The sequence below is a fragment of the Vipera berus genome, assembly GCF_964194415.1.
Source record: "Vipera berus genome assembly, chromosome: 1".
Classification (NCBI taxonomy): Eukaryota; Metazoa; Chordata; class Lepidosauria; order Squamata; family Viperidae; genus Vipera; species Vipera berus.
In genome coordinates, this window is record NC_138202.1 from 2071387 (window position 1) to 2095792 (window position 24406).

The window sequence follows — 24406 nt, forward strand, 5'->3', positions numbered from 1 at the left end:
AAGAGGTTGACAGGTTGAGGGGACGATCCCAATGTTGTGTTCACGTACAAGCGCCGTGATCGACAGGACCGTTTAAAAATAATATATATATATATATTATTTTTATATTAATATATATATACATATATATACATATATATATATACATATATATATATATATATATATATATATATATATATATATATATATATATATATATATATATATATATATATATATATATATATATATATATATATATATATATATATATATATATATATATATATATATATATATATATATATATATATAAGGAACGTGGACCTAGGTCTAAAATATCGACAGATATGTACAAAACCTCATTCGTCAACCATCAGTGCAACAACTTCTTAATGGGGTCTGTTCTGCACACGAGGCAGAGCTGAATTTAAATGGCGAAGATCAGTGTGGCGTTCAGACACAAAACACCTGTGGGGAATGGCAGAAGGCCCTGGGTTCAGTCTTTGCACCTTGATAGTCTGCCAAGCATCCTGCATTAGAGGGGGCCAGGTTGAGTGGGCTTAATCCAAGGCAGCTGTTCCGAAAATCCCTATGGCACAGAGGGATCCTGAGGACCAGTAACTTACTTTGCTTTTAGGGGACAGGGTGGAGACTAAGAAGGACTGGAGTTTCAGCATCCTGGGGTGGAGGGGTGGGGGGGTTTGGATGATGAGGAGAACTCGGTTTGCTGGTTGCCTTGCCTACCCTTGTGGGGGGACAGGGGGGCAGAACACAGTCCTTCAGCCACAAGGATGGTGGTTTGTGTTCAAGAGTGGGGCTCACTCCACATTCTCAATTGCTGCTGTTAGTGCAAGCAACTCTTTGGACCTTGTCCGTTGCGGAGCGGAAAGTCTGGCCAAACTTTTTAAAGTCTTTACGGTGTAAACCCTAGGACAGGGGTAGGCCACCTTGGCTCTTTTATGACTCACGGACTTGAAGTCTGTGAGTCATAAAAGAGTCGAGGTGGCCTACCCCTGCACTAGGATCATAGAGCTGGAAGGGACCTCAGAGGTCATCAAGCCCATTCGCCAGAGACTATCCAGTCTCTGAGAAGCTCCAGGGAAGAAACCATTTGCCAAACCTAATCTCACACATTCCTGATATCTAATCCCGTGTTTCTCAACCTTGGGCCCTTGAAGGTGGGTGGACTTCTTGGCTGGTTGGGGAATTCTGGGCGTTGAAGTCCATCCATCTTCAAGGGCCCAAAGGTGAGAAACACCGCTTTAATCCAGATTTATACCCTTGAAGTTTCATCCCATTCATTCTGCTCTCGCCTTTGAGAGCATCCGAGAAGTCCGAACCTTTTCCAGCCCTTCAGAGTTTTGAGGACCCTCTCACGCCCGCCCCCCCACTCAGCCTTCTTCTCTGCAAGCTCAACCTCTCCACATCTTTCCCCCGATCCCCACAGAGACCTGGATTCAAGATAAGGCCTCCCGCCATTTTAGCGGCCCTTCCCTTCCTTTCCAATTTTATCCACCTAAGGAGATGCGGCATCCCCGTCGCCATCCCACCTCCCGCCTCTGTCCCCCTCTGCAGACCCCCCCCCAACTTCTCTTTGAGGCAGCAGGTGAGGAGGTCACGCTAATATTTCGCACCTTGGCACGTCATCGGGAGTGGCCAAAGAAATCTCCAGGCGGGATAGACGAGAGGAAAGGAAAGGAATGTAGAGAGGTCTGATTTAACCCAATCCTAATCCTAATCCCCATCCCCATTCTCCTCTCCTCGCTTCTCTTTTTTCAGTAGCCACGGCAGCCATCTTGGACTTTTTTTGTGACTGCCCCCTTTCTCATATTAGGACGAATGGAGCCTCTCTCCTGGGGGCAAGATGGTGGGGGCACAAAAGAGGGGGTCCGAGATTTAGGTCATGCTAGGGGCAAGGAAGGAAAAAGGCCCTGGGGGTCTCCAGCTATGTCCGTGACTTTCCACCCCAGAAGGAGACTCTTTCCTTCTGGACATTTGCAGGAACCCAGAACCCATGTTGCCAAGACCCGCCCCCTTCCCCTTCCCGGGGTCCTGATTTGTTTCTTGGGCAATCGGGGATGTCCTCTCCTTGCCTCTTTCCTCTTTTCCTGTCCCGTTGGTGAATTAGTTCCACCAGTCTTGGGACTCCAGAGCATTTGTGTTCCGGAAGTCCACGAGGACTAGCCTCTTGGAATAGAGAGGGACCAATTTGCCCCTCTGTCCCCACTGACGCCAGGGCGTTGTGCTCCGTCCTTCGGTGGCACACCTTCTTAGGGAAGAGTGGGGGGGGGAGGGATGGGGTGTGTGTGTGTCTCTTCAGGAGTCCCCAGACCCATTTCTTCTCTCTGGAGTCACAGGTTGAGAAGTGCTGCTTTTCCCCCCAGGGACTTTTTGTGCCACCTGGGTGTGCAGGGCAGTGCGCAGTCTGCCTTCAGAACAAGGGCACTCCTGGTGGGATCCGTGTGTGTGTGTGTGTGTGTTTGTGTCCCTGTGTGTGTGTGTGTGTGTGTGTGTGCACGCCAGGCAAGGCTGCGTTGCTGGAGGGGAGACCTGTGGGTCTCGGAGACTGCTGCCAAGGGCTTTTGTTTCCTGTGGGGCAGGATCGTGAGGCAGTCTGCCCGGATCCCTCGCCTGGATTGCCTGGGGCAGAAGGGGGTCAGTTTCTCTGTGGGGGGTTCCTGCCTTTGAGATGTTAGACACTTGAACCCATCCTCCTCAGCCAGGGGATTGTAGCCCATGCGTGCCTGGAACTGGCCAAGGCTGGGCTGACTGGCAGCTGCCAGGCGCAAACTGGCATCTCTTTCCAAGCCGTTCTGGGAAGCCACGGTGCCCCAACTTTTCTGTGCCCCTCTCCCCCCACACCCCCGGGGCTTCATTTCCTCTTGGCTTGGCCTGCTTGACCTCCCTCCCCCCTTTCCCCCTCTTGGGGTCCCTCCCTTGGGCTCCTCTCTCCGCAGAGCCCCCTTCCCAATGCTTCTCCTTGGAAGCCCCCTCCCCAGAGCCCCTTGGCCCCCTCCCCTTCCAGGCTCAAGACCTTCTTTGAACCCCCCCCATCCTCGGGCCCTCTGCCCATCCTCCTTGGAGAGAGGAGGGGAGTGAAAGATCCCCAGCCCCAGTGCCACCTTGGGGCTGCCCCCCCCTCGCCTCAGGCTGCCTGCAAAAGGACCCTCTGCCCCAGACTTGGAGGGCTCTTGTCCCCCCCCCCGAGCTGACTTCCTCTCCCCACCCGTTCGGAGGTTTTCCAGGGGTGCAAGAAGGGTCCCCGACGAAAGCTTCTTCCACCGCCAGGGGTTTTCATCCAGCCAGCCCTCCCACCGCGCCCCCTCCGTTGACCTCCCCCCCTCTTTCTGGGTTCCCGGGGACCGTGGGGGATTGTGGGGTGAAGCAGAAGCAGGAGGTGAGAAGCGGGGTGGGTGCCAGCAATGACCCCTCCCTGTGCTTGCCCCTCTTTACCGCTTGACCCACGGGGCAGCATCGGCACAGAGCTCGGCAGGTGCCCCAGGAGGGGTCCTCCGTCTCCTATGGGGCAGGGTGGTCTGGCTGACCCCCTGGAAAAGGAGGGAGGCATCCTGAGCCGTCAGCGGGCGGCTGCTTCCCTTCGCCCCATGGAGCAGTCTAGGGGGCAGGCGGGAATGGAAGGGGGCAGGCAAGTTCTCTCGGGGGGGGGGAAATTTTCCCATCCCAGCAATTCCACAGGGAGTCCTCACTTTACGTCCACGACTGGGTGGTGGTGCAGGATTTCTGTAGCTCAGCAAAAGGGGCTTAAGTCATTCGCGCTCCATTTTACCACTGTTTGTGCCACGGCCGTTAAGCGAATCGATTTGCAATTCTTAAGCCGATCACGGCTGGGAAGGTCACTCTGAACGGTCATTGAATGAGTGATTGTAAGTCGGGGACTAGCTCTAAGGGAGATGTTTTCCCAGCTTGAAGCCCCTGGCATCTCTGGCCCGGTGGGCTCCGGGCCCCTTGAATCTAGGTTCAACCTGTCCACATCTTGCAAGATTGACAGCCGTCCCTTAGTATTTGTTCCACCAATCCGAGGCTCTCGCCTTCTCCACGGGCCGCCCTGAAGTTTCTCACTGAGTTCGGCTTAAGACGTTGACGCGATAAATCTCTGTATTTTATTCTCCATGAACTCTATTTATTCGAAGTTAACTTATGATATTTATTTTAGGTACCGTCCAAAGTGCATTTGAACTTTCCGGGACTGTTTTATCTCAATTTCCGGCTTTTCCTCGTGTTGTTTTGTTGCTGATCTTTTTCTTTTTTTAATTTATTGCACAAAAATGGTACCGGAGTTTATTTGACTTTCGGCTCTGGCTCTTTTTTATTTTTATTTTTTTTACCGTTTTCCTTCCGGGGGGGGGGGGGAAGCAAAGCAAAAGTAAAAATCGTAAGGAGTAAATGCCTTAAAACCCAACCCAAACCGAGTAGAGTGGTGGTGCCTATTCAAAGCAAGCGGGGAGGGGTGTGTGGGGGGGAAAGCAATTAATTAAAAAGAACGACTTATGAAAGAAAAGAGGTCTTTTTGTGTTGATTCTCCTTTTGTGGCATAACTAACACAACCTTCCCGCCCCGGAAGGGTATTGCAAGCCGTCACTTGCTCCAGACCGGAGACAAACAAACCGTTTTTGGAACTGCAAGCTAAAATCGATCCTTAGCTTCCCACCGCAGCAAAAAGCAGTAAAAAATAAAAATAAAAATGCATCCTTAAAAACTGCTCAGTTCGGCACAAAAACCCAGGAAGAGAGATTTGCAGTTAGAGAGAATTAGAGGTCGGGATCTTGCCTGGAACCGAAGAGATGGGTTTTGAAGTTCCTGCAGTTCGGCAGGCTCTGGGAGGTCATCTAGTCCAACCCCCTTGTCTAGGGCAGCCTTCCCAACAGCCCTTATGGACCCATCTTTAATGAGTTTAACGAAGAGAAGGGTGAGGGGTGACATGATAGCAGTGTTCCAGTATCCAAGGGGCTGCCCCAAAGAAGAGGGAGTCAAGCTCTTCTCCAAAGCGCCTGAAGGCAGGACAACAAGCGATGGGTGGAAAGTAACCAAGGAGAGAAGCAACCTAGAACTAAGGAGAAACTTCCTGACAGTGAGAACAATTAACCAGTGGAACTACCTGCCTCCAGAAGTGGTGAATGCTCCAACACTGGAAGTTTTTAAGAAGAGACTGGACAGCCGTTTTTCTGAAATGGTATAGGGTTTCCTGCCTGAGCAGGGGGTTGGACTAGATGACTTCCAAGGTCCCTTCCAACATTATTATTATTATTATGTTATATATCTCCGGCAAAGGAGAGTCGGTAGCTGCCTGAAGCTGCCAGTTCCTTTTCCTAAACAGATTTGACAGGGGAGATTTTTGTTTTTCTGACGTTAAACCGACCTAGGCAGCCTTGTGAATTAACCCAGCGGTTTCTGGGACTGCTCTGAAATAATCCTGCCTTTTGCCGCCTTTGCAGACTCTAGCAGGTGGATGCTGCGTCCTTCTCCTCCAGACTAAACATCGGCTATGCGTCATGCCTCGCTTTAATGACGGGTGTTGTTTTTTTTCCTTTTACCCTTCTGCCGATCATTCCTACAGGAAGTCGATGGGAACTATTGAAGCATTAAAATCACTTAAGGTTTATTTGTTGTATTTAAGACCACTTAAATATGAGCCAGCCACGTGCGGCAGCAGCCAAAGAAACCAATACAATCCTTGCCCGGTATGAACAGAGGCGCAGAATCAAAATCACGTGAAGTCTTAGTACCGCTTTGCAAAGTCTTAGTAAGGCCACGCCTGGAATGCCTGCATCCAGTTTCGGTCCCCGCATTACAAAAAAAATGGGGTTGAGACTTTGGAAAAAGTGCAGAGAAGAGCAGCTAAGATGATCAAAGGCCAGGAGGCTAAAACATATGAAGATCCGTTGCAGTATTTGGGTTTGGCCAGTTGAAAGAAAAGAAGGAAGGGGTGGTGGTGGGGGGAATGATAGCAGCATTCCAGTATTTGGGGGGCTGCCACAAAGAAGAGGGAGTCAAGCTATTCTCCAAAGCACCCGAAGGCAGGACAAGAAGCAACGGATGGAAACTCATCAAGGAGAGAAGCAACCTGGAATTAAGGAGGAATTTGCTAATAGTGAGGATAATCAACCAGCGGAACAGCTTGCCACTAGAAGTTGTGGGTGCTCCACCACTGGAGTTTTTTAAAGAAGAGATTGGACAAGCTACTTGTCTGAAATGGTATAGGGTCTCCTCTGGAGCAGGGGGGTTAGACTAGAAGACCTCCAAGGTCCCCTCCAGCTCTATTCGGATTTAAAAAAACACAAAACCTAAGGACTAGGAGCTTGGGTTGCATCGGAACGCAAGGCAAGACAACCCTGAAAAATGATTTCACACTGCCCTTTTTTAGAAAGAAAGAAAGAAAGAAAGAAAGAAAGAAAGAGACAGAAAGAAAGAAAGAGAGAAAGAAAGAAAGAAAGAAAGAAAGAAAGAAAGAAAGAAAGAAAGAAAGGAGGGAAAAACAGCTTTAGAAAGCCCTGAAGATTTATCTCACTTTGAGGAATGGAAAAATGCTGGGTTTACATTTGTCCGCCTGCCACCCAGCCTCCCGACAGCAGCGGGAACAGGCAGGATGGGTTTACTGGACTCAAACTATTCAAAGCTCCACACTGTAAATATTTTATTAAGCATCTCTGAAGTCTCATAAATCTCGGGTTTCTTGAAAGAGGAACGGACAGCCCGACTTGGCCCTGCGATGGGGTTCTTGGTGGGGCGGGGGAGGGGGGAAGGGGGGAAAGAGCGAGGGTGTGTGTGTGTGTTTCAAGCCAGGCCGTTTGGTGGCATCCAGACAGTGGGGCGTTTGCCAAAGGTGCAGAGAAGGATGCAGCCGCAAGGAGAGAGCCCAAAAAAGTGTTTGGGGAATGATGCAAGGGGAGCAGAAGCACCCCTGGGATGGGAAGACACCCCCCACCCACCAGAAGGTACACCTGGTGATCCTCAGCCATCAACAGGGACTTGGGGGGGCACACAGAACCACGGAAGGTGTGCCTCAACTTGGCCTAAACCACGCGAACCCCTTTTTTTAAGGCTACTCTTGCACAGCCTCCCGAAATTGTGAATGCTCCAAGACTGGAAGTTTTTAAGAAGAGACTGGACAGCCATTTGACTGAAATGGTATAGGGTTTCCTGCCTGAGCAGGGGGTTGGACTAGATGATCTCCAAGGGACCTTCCTAATCTGTTATGCTCTATTCAGTCTAGAGCAGGGGTGCCCAATCCTTGGCAATTTTTAAGACCGGTGTTCTGTTCTAGCCCAAGGTAAAGTTTTGTTGTTGTTGTTGTTTTAAAAAATCAAGTCAAGTAGAAAACTAAGTCGCGGGCACAACCCTTTTACATAGGTCCCTCACATTTTTCTCTATGTTGCCAATTTCCATATTCTTCTGCCCTTGGATGGGGAAGAACAAGTTACACAATATTTACAGGCTACACCTTAGGCTTCTGCTGGGGTGGGGGCGGGGTGGGAGGTGGCCTAAGGGCTCGTGCATTTAACCTGCCTTGTGGTTCTTCTTGGAACAACAAAGTTGGGTCATATAAATCATTTATGAAGCTGTTGAAGAGTCCTGGGCCTAAGACAGATGCTTGGAGTTTACATGATTCCCTCCAGGTAGTTGCAGTTCCATTGAGGACGACCCGTTGAATGTGGTTGGTCAGCTGGCTACGAATCCATCTGGTGGTGAAGTGGTCTAACCCACGTCTTCCTTGGTAAGGCCACACTTGGAATCCTGCATCCCGTTTTGGTCACCATGATTGTAAAAAAGAGGTTGAGACTCTAGAAAGAGTGCAGAGAAGGGCAACAAAGATGATCAGTGGGGCTGGAGGCTAAAACATATAAGGAACGGTCGCTGGAATTGGGTCTGTGCAGTTTAATGAAGAGAAGGACCAGGGGTGACATGATAGCCATGTATTAATGTCTTAAGGGGCTGCCCCAAAGAAGAAGGAGTCAAGCTATTCTCCCAAGCACCCGAAGGCAGGACAAGAAGCAACAGATGGAAACTCATCAAGGAGAGAAGCAACCTAGAACTAAGGAGAAACTTCCTGACAGTTAGAACAATTAATCAGTGGAACAACCTGCCTCCAGAAGCTGTGAATGCTCTAACACTGGAAGTTTTTAAGAAGAGACGACAGCCATTTGTCTGAAATGGCATAAGTAGGGTTTCCTGCCTGAGCAGGGGGTTGGACTAGAAGACCTCCAAGGTCCCTTCCAGTTCTATTCTGTTCTGTTCTGTTCCGTTCTGTTCCGTTTTATTCTATTCTTCCGTTGTATTCTATTCTTGCCAAGAAGTAGATTATGGTCTACTTGGCCAAATGTCCACAGCCTTTCATTGGTCCGGTAATTTAGTATGACATAAGATCATAATTGGGCCCCAAATCCCAGTTGCTAAGCAAGACAGCCGATAAGTGAGTTTTGCCCCATTTAACAACCTTGTTTGCCACAGCTCAAGTGAATCACCACAGTTGTTAAGTTAGCAACACAGTTGGCTTCCCCACTGACTTTGCTTGTCAGACGTTCACAAAAGGAGAGTGGGAGGCTGCGACCGTCACAAATACGGGCCAGTTGCCAAGCATCTGAATTTGGATCACGTCACCACGGGGATGCTGCAATAATGGTCATTGGGCCTTGGTGGAGCAGTGGGCTGATGCCTCCTTAAGTAACACCAGCTGCCTGCCATTAGTGCAGGTTCGAGTCCCACCAGGCTCAAGGTTGACTCAGCCTTCCATCCTTCCCAGGTAGGTAAAATGAGAACCCAGATTGTTGGGGGCAATTAAGCTGACTTTGTAATAATGCTGCTTGGGGGGGGGGGGCAAAAGCCCTAATAAGCAGGCATATACATAGAATGAAGGCTATTGCTAAGCACATTGATTTGTGCTTTAAATTGTAAGCCGCCCTGAGTCTTCGGAGAAGGGCAGGATATAAATGGGATTTAAAAAAATAGAATAGAATAGAATAGAATAGAATAGAATAGAATAGAATAGAATAGAATAGAATAGAATAGAATAGAATAGAATAGAATAGAATAGAATAGAATAGAATAGCCTTGGTGGAGCAGTGGGCTAATGCCTCCTTAAGTAACACCAGCTGCCTGCAATTAGTGCAAGTTCGAGTCCCACCAGGCTCAAGGTTGACTCAGCCTTCCATCCTTCCGAGGTAGGTAAAATGAGGACCCAGATTGTTGGGGGGGCAATAAAAGCTGACTTTCTAATAATGCCGCTTGGGGGTTGTGTGAAAGCTCTAATAAAGCAGGCATGTACATAGAATGAAGGCTACTGCTAAGCTTGTAAGCCGCCCTGAGTCTTCGGAGAAGGGCGGGATATAAATGGGATTAAATTAAGTGTGAAAAGTGGTAAAAACAACAACAAGAACAACAACAGAACAACAGAGTGGGAAGGAGCCTTAGAGGTCATCTAGTCCAACCTAGCTACATACTGGTGGGGAAAAGTTCAAAGTTCAGTTTTTGCACTGCTGCTTCACTTGAAGTGGCCACTAAAGGAATGGCTGTAAATCAAGGATAGTCCTGCGTTCCTGAAAACCAGTTTGGCTTGGGACAGCTTAAGCTCAGTGCATCCCTGGGAAGGTACAAAATGACACCGACATCGCAAGCATACAACAGAAAAAAAAAGTTTCCAGAACACGTTGGTGCCATTGTGAAATACTGGTAAACAAAGGTCTGTCCCAGAATGTCACAATCAAGACGAAGTATGTGAAAAATAACAAAGGAAGGATTGTAACACAGAAGGGCCAGCCTCAATGAAAGGGGCATTGTTGTGGTCGTCTTGTAGCTACGTTGTCACATCACCGGGGTAATATTTCTCAACCTTGGGACTTTGAAGATGGAGGGACATCAACTCCCAGAATCCATAGAATAGAATGGAATGGAATGGAGAATAGAGTAGAGTAGAGTAGAACAGAACAGAACAAAATAGAATAGAATAGAATAAACAAGAGTTGGAAGGGACCTTGGAGGTCATCTAGTCCAACCCCCTGCTCAGGCAGGAAACCGTATACCATTTTAGACAAATGGCTGTCCAGTCTCTTCTTAAAAACTTCCAGTGTTGGAGCATTCACAGCTTCTGGAGGCAGGTTGTTCCATTGGTTAATTCTTCTGTCAGGAAATTAAATTTCTCCTTAATTCCAGGTTGCTTCTCTCTTTGGTTAGTTTCCATCCGTTGCTTCTTGTCCTGCCTTCAGGCGCTTTGGAGAATAGCTTGACTCCCTCTTCTGTGGGGCAGCCCCTCAAATATTGGAAGACTGTTATCATGTCCCCCCTCGTCCTTCTCTTCATTAAACTAAAGGTAAAGGTAAAAGTTCCCCCGCACATGCGTGCTAATCGTTTCCAACTCTAGGGGCCGGTGCTCATCTCCGTTTCAAAGCCAAAGAGCCAGCGCTTGTCCGAGGACGTCTCCGTGGTCATGTGGCCGGCATGACTAGACGCCAAAGGCGCACGGAACGCTGTTACCTTCCCACCGGAGTGGTCCCTATTTTTCTACTTGCCTTTTTACGTGCTTTCGAACTGCTAGGTTGGCAGAAGCTGGGACGAGTAACAGGCGCTCACTCTGTTACGCGGCACTCGGGATTCGACCCACCAAACTGCCGACCATCTGATCGACAAGTTCAGCGTCCTAACCCACTGAGCCACCGTGTCCCCTTCATTAAAACTAGACATACCCAATTCCATCAACCGTTCCTTATATGTTTTAGCCTCCCGTCCCCTGATCATCTTTGTTGCTCTTCTTTGCACTCTTTCCAGAGTCTCCACATCTTTTTTACAACGAGGTGACCAAAATGGGATGCAGCATTCCGGATGTGGCCTTACCAAGGCCTTGTAAAGTGGTATTATCACTTCAGGTGATCTTGATTCTCTCCCTCTGTTGATGCAGCCTAGAACTGTGTTGGCTTTTTTGGCAGCTGCCGCACACGGCTGGCTCCTATTTAAGGGATTGTCCACTAGGACTCCGAGGTCCTTTGGTTTGAATTTAGTTCAAATGTGAAACCAGGAAAAGAAGAAATTTTTTAGCACAATGTCTCCACGATGAATTTTGTAGTATTCTCCTTGGTAAACACCCTCTGGAGTCTTTCAGGGATGTGGTGGGACACCTATGTCTTAGAGGTAGGATGTGTGTGTGTGTAAGTGTGTGCACGTGTCAAAAATACTTGATGGTGTAGCCTCACCCCTCACTTACCTGCGTGTGTGTGTTGCAGAAGGGCGGGGTTTTGATCCACAGTCCCAGATGCTAATCTGACTTTTTTTTTTACCTCCTGATGGATGTGCCTACATAGATGAAGGATCCAGAATTTGGCTAAAAGCTCTGGAAGGAACATATCACTTCACATGTTTATTTTTCCAGCCCTGCCTGCGTAAACAGGTCAGAGATATTGTCTGGAATTGTCTGGGGTCTCCGGCTGGAGGGGTTGGACTAGAAGACCTCCCAGGACCCTATTCTGATTGATTGATCTGGATGCTAGTCTGGCGTTCCAAAGGAGAACGACTGTTTAATGTTTACCTTCAACTTCAGCTTACATCGTTCATAGCCATCAAAAGCACAGTTTTGGAGAAAGGCCCATTGACTCTCAACAGAATAGAAACTAACCGAGTCAGAAGGGGCCTTGGAGGTCTTCTAGTCCAACCCCCTGCCCAATACCGTTTCAGACTAATGATTGCCCAATTTCTTCTTGAAAACCTCCAGTGATGGAGCACACACAGCTTCTGGAGGCAAGCCATTCCATTGGTTAATCCTTTTCACTTGTCAAAAAAATTCAATCAGAATGAGTTGGGAGAGTCCTTGAAGGTCTTCTAGTTCAACCCCTTGCTCAAGCACCATTTCACACAGGTGGGTGTCTGGTCTCTTCTTCAAAACCTCCAGTGATGGAGCACCCACAGCTTCTGGTGGCAAGCTGTTCCACTGGTTAATTGTCCTCGCTGTTGGGAAGTTTCTCCTTAACTCCAGGTTGCTTCTCTCCTTGATTAGTTTCCATCCGTTGCTTCTTCTCCTGCCTTCAGGTGCTTTGGAGAATAGCTTGACTCCCTCTTCTTTGGGGCAGCCCCTCAAATACTGAAACGCTGCTATCATGTCTCCCCTAATTCTTCTTTTCTCTAGACTAGCCAAACCCAAGTCCTGCAGCCGTCCTTCGTATGTTTTAGTCTCCAGTCTCCTTTGATCATCTTAGTTGCTCTTCTCTGCACTTTTCCCAAAGTCTCAACGTCTTTTTTGTAACTTGGTGAACAAAACTGGGATGCAGGTATTCTGGGTGTGGCCTTGCTAAAGCTTTTAGAAAGTGGTCCTAAAAGAAATTTAGGAACCCATCTTGGAACGTAGCCATAGCCTGTCCTTCAAGACCTGACGATCTGAACATTCGTTCCTGATGCTTCCCAAGGAAGACCAGAGCATCCTTCAGGCCATCGCTGGCTGTCCTGCGATGCATTGTGGGAAAATCCCGAGACTTCAGATGGATAGGCTTGCCTTTCCTGAGATTGGGAAAGCCCTCTTTTCCCCCCCTGCCTGCTCTCTACATAGTTCCTCCTCCAGCGGCTTTTTCAGCCTCCTGTTCCAAACCACTTGCAGGCATCTGGAGCTCATTTGGGCCAGATGTTTCCAGAAGGAGAGGAATGGCATTCATGGGTTATTTCATCCCCGGGGCCTCACCAGGATTCCTCAAGTGGGACGTTGGTCACTTTGGGGTGAGGTTTTTTCTTTTTTTTGACACAATCTCACCACCTGTTGACTGGTATGAGAAGTGAGGGAGGGGGTCCTGCCTCTTTATCTGCTTCTGTGTCTCTCCAGATGTTCCTCGTTCTCTGCAAACAGAGACACACACTTTTTTCCTCTCTGCTCTTAAAGAACGGGGATCCATCCCAGCTTTTTGTGTCTGATGTAGACACGAAAGAGGAATAGAATAGAATAGAATAGAATAGAATAGAATAGAATAGAATAGAATAGAATAGAATAGAATAGAATAGAATAGAATAGAATAGAATAGAATAGAATAGAATAGAATAATAGAATAGAATAGAAAATATGGAATGGAATATTAATAGAATAGAATAGAATAGAATAGAATAGAATAGAATAGAATAGAATAGAATAGAATAGAATAGAATAGAATAGAATAGAATAGAATAATAGAGTTGGAAGGGACCTTGGAGGTCTTCTAGTCCAACCCCCTGCTCAGGCAGGAAACCCTCTACCTTTCAGACAAATGTTGTCCAATCTCGTCTTAAAAACTTCCAGTGTTGGAGCATTCACAACTTCTGGTGGCAAGCTGTTCCACTGATTAACATTTCTCGCTGTTAGGAAGTTTCTCCTTAATTTCAGGTTGAATTTCTCCTTGGTTAGTTTCCCTCCGTTGCTTCTTGTCCAGCTTTAAGGCGCTTTGGAGAATAGCTTGACTCCCTCTTCTTTGGGGCAGCCCCTGAGATACTGGAAGGCTGCTATCATATCACCCCTGGTCCTTCTCTTCATTAAACTAGAGACATACCCAATTCCAGCAACCGTTCCCTGTATGTTTTAGCCTCCAGTCCCCTGATCATCTTTGTTGCTCTTCTCTGCACTCTTTCCAGTCTCAACATCTTTTTTACATTGTGGTGACCAAAACTGGATGCAGGATTCCAAGTGTGGCCTTACCAAGGCACTGCAAAGTGGTTTTAACACTTCATGTGATCTTGATTTTATCTGATGACAGAGTCAACAAGGAAAGAAATATGTTCGAAGTCCAGAGCATCCAGGTAACATTCATAAGTGGCTGATTCAAACATGGAATAGAACAGAATGACAGAGTTGGAAGGGCCCTGGAGGTCTTCTAGCTCAACCCTTGCCCAAGCCAAGCCTCTACGCCATTGCAGAGAAATGGTTGCCCAATCTCTTCTTAAATGCCTCCAGCAATGGAGCACCCACAGCTTCTTGAGCCCAGCGTTTCCACTGGTTAATAGACTTTTGTTCTGACAGGTTAAGACCTCCTGGGGCGAGCTTCCACATTCAGCAGTGCTCTACCCTTAAAAACACCAAGAGCCAGGGGGAGAAAGAATGTTTACCTAGAGCAGCAATTTCGGTGAGCTTTGGTTGATCCTAAGGAAAAGTTTATCAAGACCAATTGGATTGACTGCAAAATGGCATCTCAGGTCCAGTTCCAAGCCGGGAGTATGGACACTGGAAATGAAATGGAGGCTAATTTGCTGGAAATAAAATGGAGGCCGCTTAGAAAAGAAGGCCCTCGTTTATTGAAGAGCAGAACCAGCAACAGCATGCAGTTCTGGGACGGCTGACAAAATGGAATTGAGAGTGGGTGGGTTTTTATACCTTCTTGGGGGCCTTGTGTTTGAGATGCCTGTGCAAGAACATGTCCTTTAATATTCTAATGGCTGTTGCCAGATCCCTATGGGGTCACGTGGGGGGGTCACGGCTGGCTCTATAGGCAAAAGGGGAAACGCAAATCCTTGGTGTTTGTTCTCAATTTTTGACTTGTTTAATTGTGTTTCTTCTCTGGAGTCTCTAGCGGCTTTTTGCTTATGAATAGAGTGGCCCAAAAAGGGAGGCGGTGGCTCAGTGGGTTAGGACGCTGAGCTTGTCGATCAGAAGGTCGGCAGTTTGGCGGGTCGAATCCCAAGTGCCGCGTAACAGAGTGAGCGCCTGTTACTCGTCCCAGCTTCTGCCAACCTAGCAGTTCGAAAGCACGTAAAAATGCAAGTAGAAAAATAGGGAGCACTCCGGTGGGAAGGTAACAGCGTTCCGTGCGCCTTTGGCGTCTAGTCATGCCGGCCACAGGACCACGGAGACGTCCAGCGCTGGCTCTTCGGCTTTGAAACGGAGATGAGCACCGGCCCCTAGAGTTGGAAACAACTAGCACGCATGTGCGCGGGAACCTTTACCTTTTTACCTTAGACCTCCAGACCCCCTCTTTTAGATTTCAACCCCTCCCCCTCCTCCCGGAAAAGGCTGGAGAATACTGAGCCTCGGCTATCAGTGAATTATTGCGGCTGATGGCGAGCGGGGAGTTCTGTCCTCTGTTGCAAGGCTGGAAGATACGGATTTATAAGCTGCCTTCCGAAAGAGACTTTGATCAGATATCGAAATGCAGAGTGTTTCCTGGCACCTTGTAGCCCGAGTGCCACCATCCTCACAACCAGGTAGAGAATAACAGGAAGATTGCTATTTGTAGTACAGGTCGACTTTACAAGCCTTCGTTCAGCTCAGGGGCAGGCAACCTCGGCTCTTTTATGACCCGTGGACTTCAGCTGTGCTGACTCAGGAATTCTGGGAGTTGAAGTCCACGGGTCATAAAGGAGCCGAGGTTGCCTGCCCCCCTGGTTTAGGTGCCGTCTGAAATGACGACGGCGCTGGGGAAGAACATGACTTAGGACCGTTTCTCACCCTTAAACACCACTGCGGCACACCCCCCCCCAGGGTCACATGATCACGAGCTCAGGCATGTGGCCACTGTCTCGTACTTATGGCGGGTGCGTCGTCCCGGGCTGGTGCAAATCTCCTTTCTCTGGCAAGCCAACTCGAAGGGGGAATCCAGATTCACTTCGCGACCCTGTTCCTAACTTCACAAGTGCAGCGATTGGCTCAAAGCGGGTGGCAGGGCGCACAGAGACCCCACACATCCAGCTGCCCCCACTTCCCATCTCCTCCCCTCCCGCACGATCTCAGGTTCGCTCGCTTTCCCCCCACCCCACTCAGCAACAGAAGGAACATCTCAGAGAAACAGCCCCCCCCAAATTATGGCCTATCCAGCTGTCAGCCAGGAATGTGGAGTTTTGTGCCTTGGGTGGCGGCAGCTGTTGTCTGCGTGGCTCGGCCTCCACAGCAGCCGGGCAGGAATTTGGGAAAAGCATCAGGCGGGCAAAAGGAAAGGGCCGTCTGTGGGAGTAGATGCCTCTTCTGGCCAGGCTCGTGGCAAGTTGAAGTCCGCAGATCATGAAGTCAGCCCGGTTCCAAAACACCGCTCTAGATGGTATGGCAGGGATATGAAGCGAGGGTTGGACTAGAGGCCCTCTAAGGTCCCTTCCCACCCTTCTGATTTCCTCCCTGTGCTGACATCGAACATTTTTCACCCGGTCAATTCTGTTCTGTTCTGTTCTGCTCTGTTCTGTTCTGTTCTAATTTCTATTCTATTCTATTCTATTCTATTCTATTCTATTCTATTCTATTCTATTCTATTCCTTGTTTTGTTCTGTTCTGTTCTATTCCTTGTTCTGTTCTATTCCTTATTCTGTTCTATTCTAATTTCTATTCTGTTCTGTTCTAGTCTGTCCTGTCCTGTCTTGTCCTGTCTTGTCCTGTCCCATTCTGTTCTATTCTATTCTATTCTGTTCTGTTCTGTTCTGTTCTATTCCTTGTTCTGTTCTGTCCTATTCCTTATTCTGTTCTATTCTATTCTAATTTCTATTCTATTCTGTTCTGTTCTGTTCTAGTCTGTTCTGTTCTGTTCTAGTCTGTTCTGTTCTGTCTCGTCCTGTCTTGTCCTATTCTATTCTATTCTATTCTATTCTATTCTATTCTATTCTATTCTGTTCTGTTCTGTTCTGTTCTGTTCTGTTCTGTTCTGTTCTGTTCTGTTCTATTCTATTCTATTCTATTCTATTCTATTCCTTGTTTTGTTCTGTTATGTTCTAATTTCTGTTCTGTTCTGTTCTGTTGTTCTTTTCCATTCCATTCCATTCCATTCTATTCCTTATTCTATTCCGTTCTATTCCATTCCGTTCCGTTCCGTTCCGTTTCGTTCCATTCCATTCCATGTAGCGCCATTGTGGCTGCCACCTTGACTCAACTCTGTAAACACCGACACTAACACACAAACACACACAAACCCCAGATGGGTAGAAGAAGAGTCAAGCCCTTGAGATTTTGAGAAATGGAAGGGTTTTCCTCCTGGGGAGAAATTCCTCGACAATTGCTCTCTGCCCATCCCCAGCACAATTTCTCAGGCCACAAACACTTAACAACCGGTGACAATAATTTGCACATGTCTGGATGCAAAGTTCGAGGCAGAAATTAAGCCAATCCAAACCTCATAAACATGTAAAATTCTTGTCCGGTTAAAAACATTCCACTCCCAAAGAGTCTTTTTTTCTTCTTTTTTTTTTAAAGGGAAATAGGCTGAGTGTTTATGAGGTTTGGGGTCAAGGCATGTTGTGGTGAGGGGCCTTTTTCAGTCTGGACAGTCATTTATTAGAAATAGTACAAGTGGTCCTCGGCTTACGGCCACCACCCAGCCCAGAATTTATCTTGCGAAGTGAGAAATTTGTTAAGTGAGCGTTGCCCCATTATACGACTTTCTTCGCCACATTTGTGTTTTTTTTTAATTGAAAAGTTTTACAATACATTTTTAAAAAGAAAAACTCCCTCCCTCCCCCTCCCCTCCCCCTAACCCTCTCTTACCCTCCCCTCCCCCCCCCCCCCGACTTCCCAGAGCTGAATACAAGGTATAAACTTTACAAACTTAAGCTAAAATATGCTAAGAAACAAAAATAAAACATTAAATTCTATCGCACTTTAACTCCCCTTAAACATAAATAACAAATAACAAATAACTAATAATACATCATATAAAACCAATACTTATTCAAATGCTAAATGAAACTTTTTAGTCCCATATTTATTCTGAATATATTCGATCCATCTTGTCCATTCCATGCCCCCCGACCTTCGTTCATTTCGCCGGGACCTGAAGACCTGGCTCTTTGAGCTTTCCGGCCCAGGCTGAGAGTTTTAATCGGGGTTTTTATATTTTTCAGGGATTTAATTTAATCTTTTTAATCGTTTTTAATTTTTGTATCGATGTTTTAAGTACCCTGTAAACCGCCCTGAGTCCTTCGGGAAAGGGCGGTATATAAATTTAATTAAATAAATAAATAAATATATCTCTGTTGCGCTTGTTCTTTCAAATATGCTGAAATCTTTGCCATTTCCGCCAAGTTAGAAACTTCCTCGCCACATTTGTTAAGCGAATCCCTGCAGTTAGGGATTAAATCAGTCACACGGCCGTGAGGCGATTCTGGCTTCTCCATGGACTTTGCTTGTTGGGAGGTCGCAAAAGGGGATAAACATAGGACCGCAGCCGTCATAACTATGAGTCATTTGCCAAGCATCACGTGACCGCGGGGATGGGACGACGGTCCGAAGTGTGAAAAACGGCACGTTTTTTTCAGCGCCGCTGTAACTTTGAACAGTCACAAAATGCACTGTGGTAATTTGAGGACTACTTTCATAGGTCAATTGCGAGAGGAGGGGGTTGGACTAGATGACCTCCAAGGTCCCTTCCAACTCTGAGTGTTACAGTCCAGGTCCTCCTTAAGCTCTGATTTCTTAAGGAAAGTCAACCCCCACCACCACAGCTGCCTCTCCGGTGTGGGTCAGGCTGTTCCTGCAGAAACAAAGGGCTCTTGCTTTAAAGGGCTTTGCAAGCAGCTTAATGAAGAAAAGGATTATGGGTCCCATGATAGCACTATTGCAATATTTGAGGGGCTGCCACCTGTTCTCCAAAGCCCCAGAAGCCAGGAGAAGAAGTGACGGATGGAAACGGATCAAAAAGAGAAGCAACCTGGAATTAAGGAGAAACTTCCTGACAGTGAGGACGATTAACCGGTGGAACAGCTTGCCACCAGAAGTTGTGGGCGCTCCATCACTGGAGACTTTTAAGAAGAGACCGGGCAGCCATTCATCTGAGATTGCATAGGGTGTCCTGCTTGAGAAGGGGGTTGGACTAGATGACCTCCAAGGTCCCTTCCAGCTCTATTCTATTCTGATCAAAGAGAGGAGCGACCGGCAACGAAGGAGAAATTTCCTGACAGAACAATTCATCAATGGAAGGGCTTTTGCCTCTGGAAGTTGCGGATGCTCCATCACTGGAGGTTTTCAAGAGACTGGACAGCTATTTGTCTGATACGGTTTCTGCTCGAGCAGGGGGTTGGACTAGATGACCTCCGAGGTCCCTTCAACTCGGTTTCTCTGTTATTTCCAGCTGAAAACCAGCTGGCCCTCCCGGCTAAGCCTAAAGGACTCGGCCCAGCTGCAAAAGGCAATATTTATATATTTTAAAAATCTTTTTATCAGGGTGATATTTTTTTTAGTCGGCTGCTGGGGGATTTTGTGCTGAGCTGCCTAGAATTGCATCAGAAGATGAAGTGCCCGTGTGAATATAGGTAATAAATAAATGCCTGCGTATGTTTTATGTAATAGCTATGCGGTGCAAGAAGATGCAGCACCATCTGTTTCTTTTTTGACACAATTTAGGGAGCCCTGTTGGCCAGAAGGATGGGACCTTTCATCACTTTTTAAAGATGCTTTTTTAAAAACCTTTCTTGCAGAGGGTGGAAGACTGTAGCACTGGGCTCAGCTCTGCTTCATTTTTCAATAGGACTAACCTGTCATTAGGCTTGGTTCTCCGTTCGGAAAGGGAGCCAAAAGGTCATCTAATCTGACCCTCGGAGTCCTAAAGGGGAATGGCAGAAAAAAGGGACTGGAGGCTTGCAACTGTGACTGTAGAAGGTTACAGAGTTCACAGATAGATTGCCTCGGGGGCTGGAAGTTTCATTAGCAATGGTGGCTAGCTGCATTCATTCATTCATTCATTCATTAGACTTTGATGGCACTCTGATTATTTTGCAAGGTGTCAAACGTACACAAAAATCTGTCCTCTTTTCCCCATAACAACGATCCTTTGAGGTGGGCTGGGCTGAGAGAGAGAGGGACTAGCCCAAAGTCACCCAGCCGGCTTTCATGCCTAAGGTGAGACTAGAATTCACCGTCTCCTGGTGATTGGCCCAAAGTCACCCATCTGGCTTTCATGCCTAAGGCGGGACTAGAATTCAGCATCTCCTGGTGATTGGCACTAAGTCACCCATCTGGCTTTCATGCCTAAGGCGGGACTAGAATTCCCCGTCTCCTGGTGATTGGCCCAAAGTCACCCATCTGGCTTTCATGCCTAAGGCGGGACTAGAATTCAGCGTCTCCTGGTGATTGGCACTAAGTCACCCATCTGGCTTTCATGCCTAAGGCGGGACTAGAATTCCCCGTCTCCTGGTGATTGGTGCAGTCACCCAGCGAACTTTCACGCCTAAGGCGGGACTAGAATTCACTGTCTCCTGGTGATTGGCCCAAATTCACCCAGCAGACTTTCACGCCTAAGGCGGGACTAGAATTCAGCGTCTCCTGGTGATTGGCACTAAGTCACCCATCTGGCTTTCACGCCTAAGGCGGGACTAGAATTCACTGTCTCCTGGTGATTGTCCCAAAGTCACCCAGCAGACTTTCACACCTAAGGCGGGACTAGTACTCACCGTCTCCTGGTGATTGGCCCAAGGACACCCAGCCAGCTTTCATTTTTCAGCAGGGGGCTGGGCTAGATGACCTTCAAGAACCCATCCCACCCTCGGATTCTATGATCTCCTTTGAACCTGCTGAGAAAGTCGGAGAGCTCTCTGTTGGCCCTCAGTCTAGATAGAAGGCTGGAGCCTTTCCTTCTATCAAGTCCAGGCCAGGTCAGAGGGCCAAGACTTCGACAGACAGGAGAAGCACCCCAAGCCTGCCTGCAAAAGTCCCTTTGATATGATCATCTTCCCCCTTTCTGCGATTTTTGATTTTGCTGAGGGCTGTGGAGAATTAAGACATCTGGCCCGAAGCTTTGCACCGAGCCAGCGAAGACACTATAAATTAGAATATTTAAAGACAGACGCATTTTTCCACTGCAACGTATTTTTTTTTTGGTAAAGTCTTTCTAATCTTTGCTGGAAATGACAAGTTTGTCGCTCTGGCAACATTTGATGTATGTCTCAATAAAAAAGGGAGAGGGGGGTTGACACCCTCTGAGCATCACTCCATTCCTTCTTGATTTGGGAGATGCCCAGGGAGAAAATAGCGCATTGTTTGTTTTTTTTTAAAAAGCGGGTGGATTAATCCGTCCTCTTTTCTCTTTCACTTACTCCAAGGAGAAACCAAAGCAGGCACAAAACCTTCCAAAAACGAATAAGAAAAAAAAATCTTTCTGTAAATTGGATATTTGTTTATCTTGAGATCCTGTTCTATTCTGGACTTTTTGCCTGAAAGAGGGGGGGGGGGGAAGAAAAAATTGAAATGTTGACTTTGTGTTTCGACAATCAAGTGAGTTATTGTTGCACAAATGGCGAGGGGTTGCTATTTGGCACAACTAAAAAGTTGATAATGTAATTTTATGATGGATCTTACTGCACTGGAAGAAGTTTGAAGTCGCTGCTTTTTCTCTCTTTTTAATTTTTTTTAAAAATTGATTTCTGTTTGGGGCACGGTGGTTAAGACGCCCAGCTTTGAGACCCAAGTGCTACGCGATGGCACGAGCTCCTGTCCTCGCCTCAGCTCCTGCTCACTTAGCAGTTCAGAAACATGCAAATGCAAGTAGAGAAATAGGTACCACTTCGGCGGGAAGGTGTGTGTGTGTGTGTGAGAGAGAGAGAGAGAGAGAGAGACAGACAGACAGACAGACAGACAGACAGACAGAGAGTGACAGAGAGAGAGAGAGAGAGAGATAAAGAGAGTCAGAGAGACACACAGAAAAAAAGACAGAAAAAGAGTGAGACATAGACACACACACACAGAGAGACAGAGAGAGACACAAAGAGAGACAGAGACAGAGACACAGAGAGAGAAAGAGAGAGAGAGAAAGAGAAAAAGAGAGAAAGAGAGACAGACAGAGAGAAAGAGAGACAGAGACAGAGAGAAGGAGAAAGGCAAGACATAGACACACACACACACACACAGAGAGACACAAAGAGAGACAGAGACACAGAGAGAGAAAGAGAGAGAGAGAAAGAGAAAGAGAGACAGACAGAGAGAAAGAGAGAGAAGGAGAGAGAAGGAGAAAGGCAAGACATAGACACACACACAGAGAGAGAGAGACAGACAGACAGACACAGAGAGAAAGAGAGAGAAAGAGATAGAAAGAGATTCTTTCAGGATATGCATTGGTGCAATGGCACACCAGATCCAACCAAGCAGGAAGGTCAGAAAAGTCAAGATGGTGGCCCCAACCAGGGCATCAGAACCCCACCCCTTTTTATACGTACGTTGCATGATTGCGGTTGCCTCAATTTTTTTTTTTAAAAAAAACACCTTCTTCACCTCCCCTAAGCAATCAAACATTTGCTCTTTCCAAAATGATCCGAGCGCACGTCTCATTAATCAAACATCTAGGCGGCTTTTTTTGGTAGTAGTATGGGCAGTTTGCTTGTGCAGGGTTTTTTTTTTTTTGTGGAAACACCGAACGGAAAATTGTGCAAGAGCATCCTTCAAAAAAAAAGAAAGAAAGAAAGAAAGAAAGAAAGAAAGAAAGAAAGAAAGAAAGAAAGAAAGAAAGAAAGAAAGAAAGAAAAAAGAAGAAAAAAAAATCCACGGCAAACTTTTAACCAGGCAGATCATTCCTGTGTGCGAAATATTAGAAATAATAGACACGGCCAGAAAACAGTGACATGCTTGTTATAAGCCTCGGCCGGTGGAGAATATACCAAAATCTCGGGAGAATATTGGGAAGAGGACAGGGTGCGTTGCTGTGAGAAATTGCACAAGGCTGGAATCCAGCGGGTGCTACAATCAAATGCACCCTTCCCACAATCTAAGTTAGATCCAATTCCTTTTTCAGGATAACATTAATCTCCAAACCGTGAAGTCTCTTTAAGTTTATTGATGGCTCCAGACGGCAAAGAAATCCAGGAGGGATGAGTATTTTTTGTGTCCCCTGTACTAACGTTTCGAGTTAAGTCCCGTGCACAAAATATATTTTTCCCTTATAAGGCCAGAGATATTGTTTTTCCTCCCAATTTGCTAAGCCCTCAGTTGAAGACATAGCATAGCTGATTCGATTCAGGTTTTAAAAACTTTGGGGCTTGGGGGTCTGTGTGTGTACCAAAACTTTGTCGGCATTCAGCATCCAGGTAGTCCTTGACTTACAACGGATTCGTTTAGGGACCGTTCAAAGTTACGACGGCGCTGCAAAACAAGGGACTTCCGACCATTTCTCACACTTATGACCGATGCAGCGTTCCCCATGGTCACCTGATCAAAATTCGGTCGCTTGGCAACTGACTCATATTTACGACGGTTGAGGCATCCCTGGGGCCTCGTGATCCCCTTTTGTGACCTTCTGACAAGCCAAGTCCATGGAGAAGCCAGATTCACTTAACAACCTTGTGACTAACTAAACAACTGAAGTGATTGACTTAAGATTCTTGGCGAGAAAGGTCGTAAAATGCGGAAAAAACACGGAACAATTGTCTTGCTTAGCAAAGGAAATTTGGACGCTTCCCCACTGACTTTGCTTGTCCGCAGATTTTTGACTGTTGCTTGTCAGTTGCGTGTGAGCACTTTTTTTTCAATGGCAGCATAAATTCGGTCAGTAAAGAACGGTGGTTAAGTCAAAAACTGCCTGTATAAACAGATGTCCATATATAAATAGAAATAACGATTCCTTCCTAATTGTGCCAGAATTGTCCTAAGAGGCCTTGGAGAAAAACAGTAGACCTGCCACACAATGCAAAAACTGAGATGGACGACAGCTTACCTTATATCAAACCTCGGTCAGGCCACACCTGGAAATACCTGCATCCAGTTTTGGTCACCACAATGTAAAAAAGGTGTTGGGACTTTGGGAAAAATGCAGAGAAGAGCAACAAAGATGATCAAAGGCCTGGAGGCTAAAACATATAAAGAGCGGTTGCTGGAATTGGTTATGGCCAGTCTACTGAAAAGGGACGCGGTGGCTCAGTGGGTTAGGACGCTGAGCTTGTCGATCAGAAGGTCGGCAGTTTGGCGGGTCGAATCCCGAGTGCCGCGTAACAGAGTGAGCGCCTGTTACTCGTCCCAGCTTCTGCCAACCTAGCAGTTCGAAAGCACGTAAAAATGCAAGTAGAAAAATAGGGACCACTACGGTGGGAAGGTAACAGCGTTCCGTGCGCCTTTGGCGTCCAGTTGTGCCGGCCACTTGACCACGGAGACGTCCTCGGACAAGCGCTGTCTCTTCGGCTTTGAAACGGAGATGAGCACCGGCCCCTAGAGTCGGAAACGACTAGCACACATGTGCGGGGGAACCTTTACCTTTACCTTTTTACTGAAAAGAAGAAATGGGGGGGCATGATAGCACCATTCCAATATTTGAGGGGCTGCCACAAAAAAGAGGGGGGGAGTCAACTTATTTTCCAAAGCCCCCAAAGGCAGGACAAGAAACAATGGATGGAAACTAATCAAGGAAAGAAGCAACGTGGAATAAAGGAGGATTTTCCTAAGAGTGAGGACAGTTAATCAGCGGGAACAGCTTGCCACCAGATATTGTGAGGGCTTCATCACTGGAGGCTTTTAAGAGGAGACTGGACAACCATTTGTCTGGAATGGTATAGGTCTCCTGCTTGAGCTGGGGACGGAGGCTAAAACATA

The 24406-nt window shown here is 47.1% G+C and overlaps 1 protein-coding gene across 1 annotated transcript in view; it reads left to right on the plus strand.

Moving 5' to 3' along the window:
- LOC308677033 (nicotinamide riboside kinase 2-like) overlaps window positions 1-24406 on the plus strand; it is an 828951-nt gene that overhangs the window by 682465 nt on the left and 122080 nt on the right. The window lies entirely within an intron of this gene.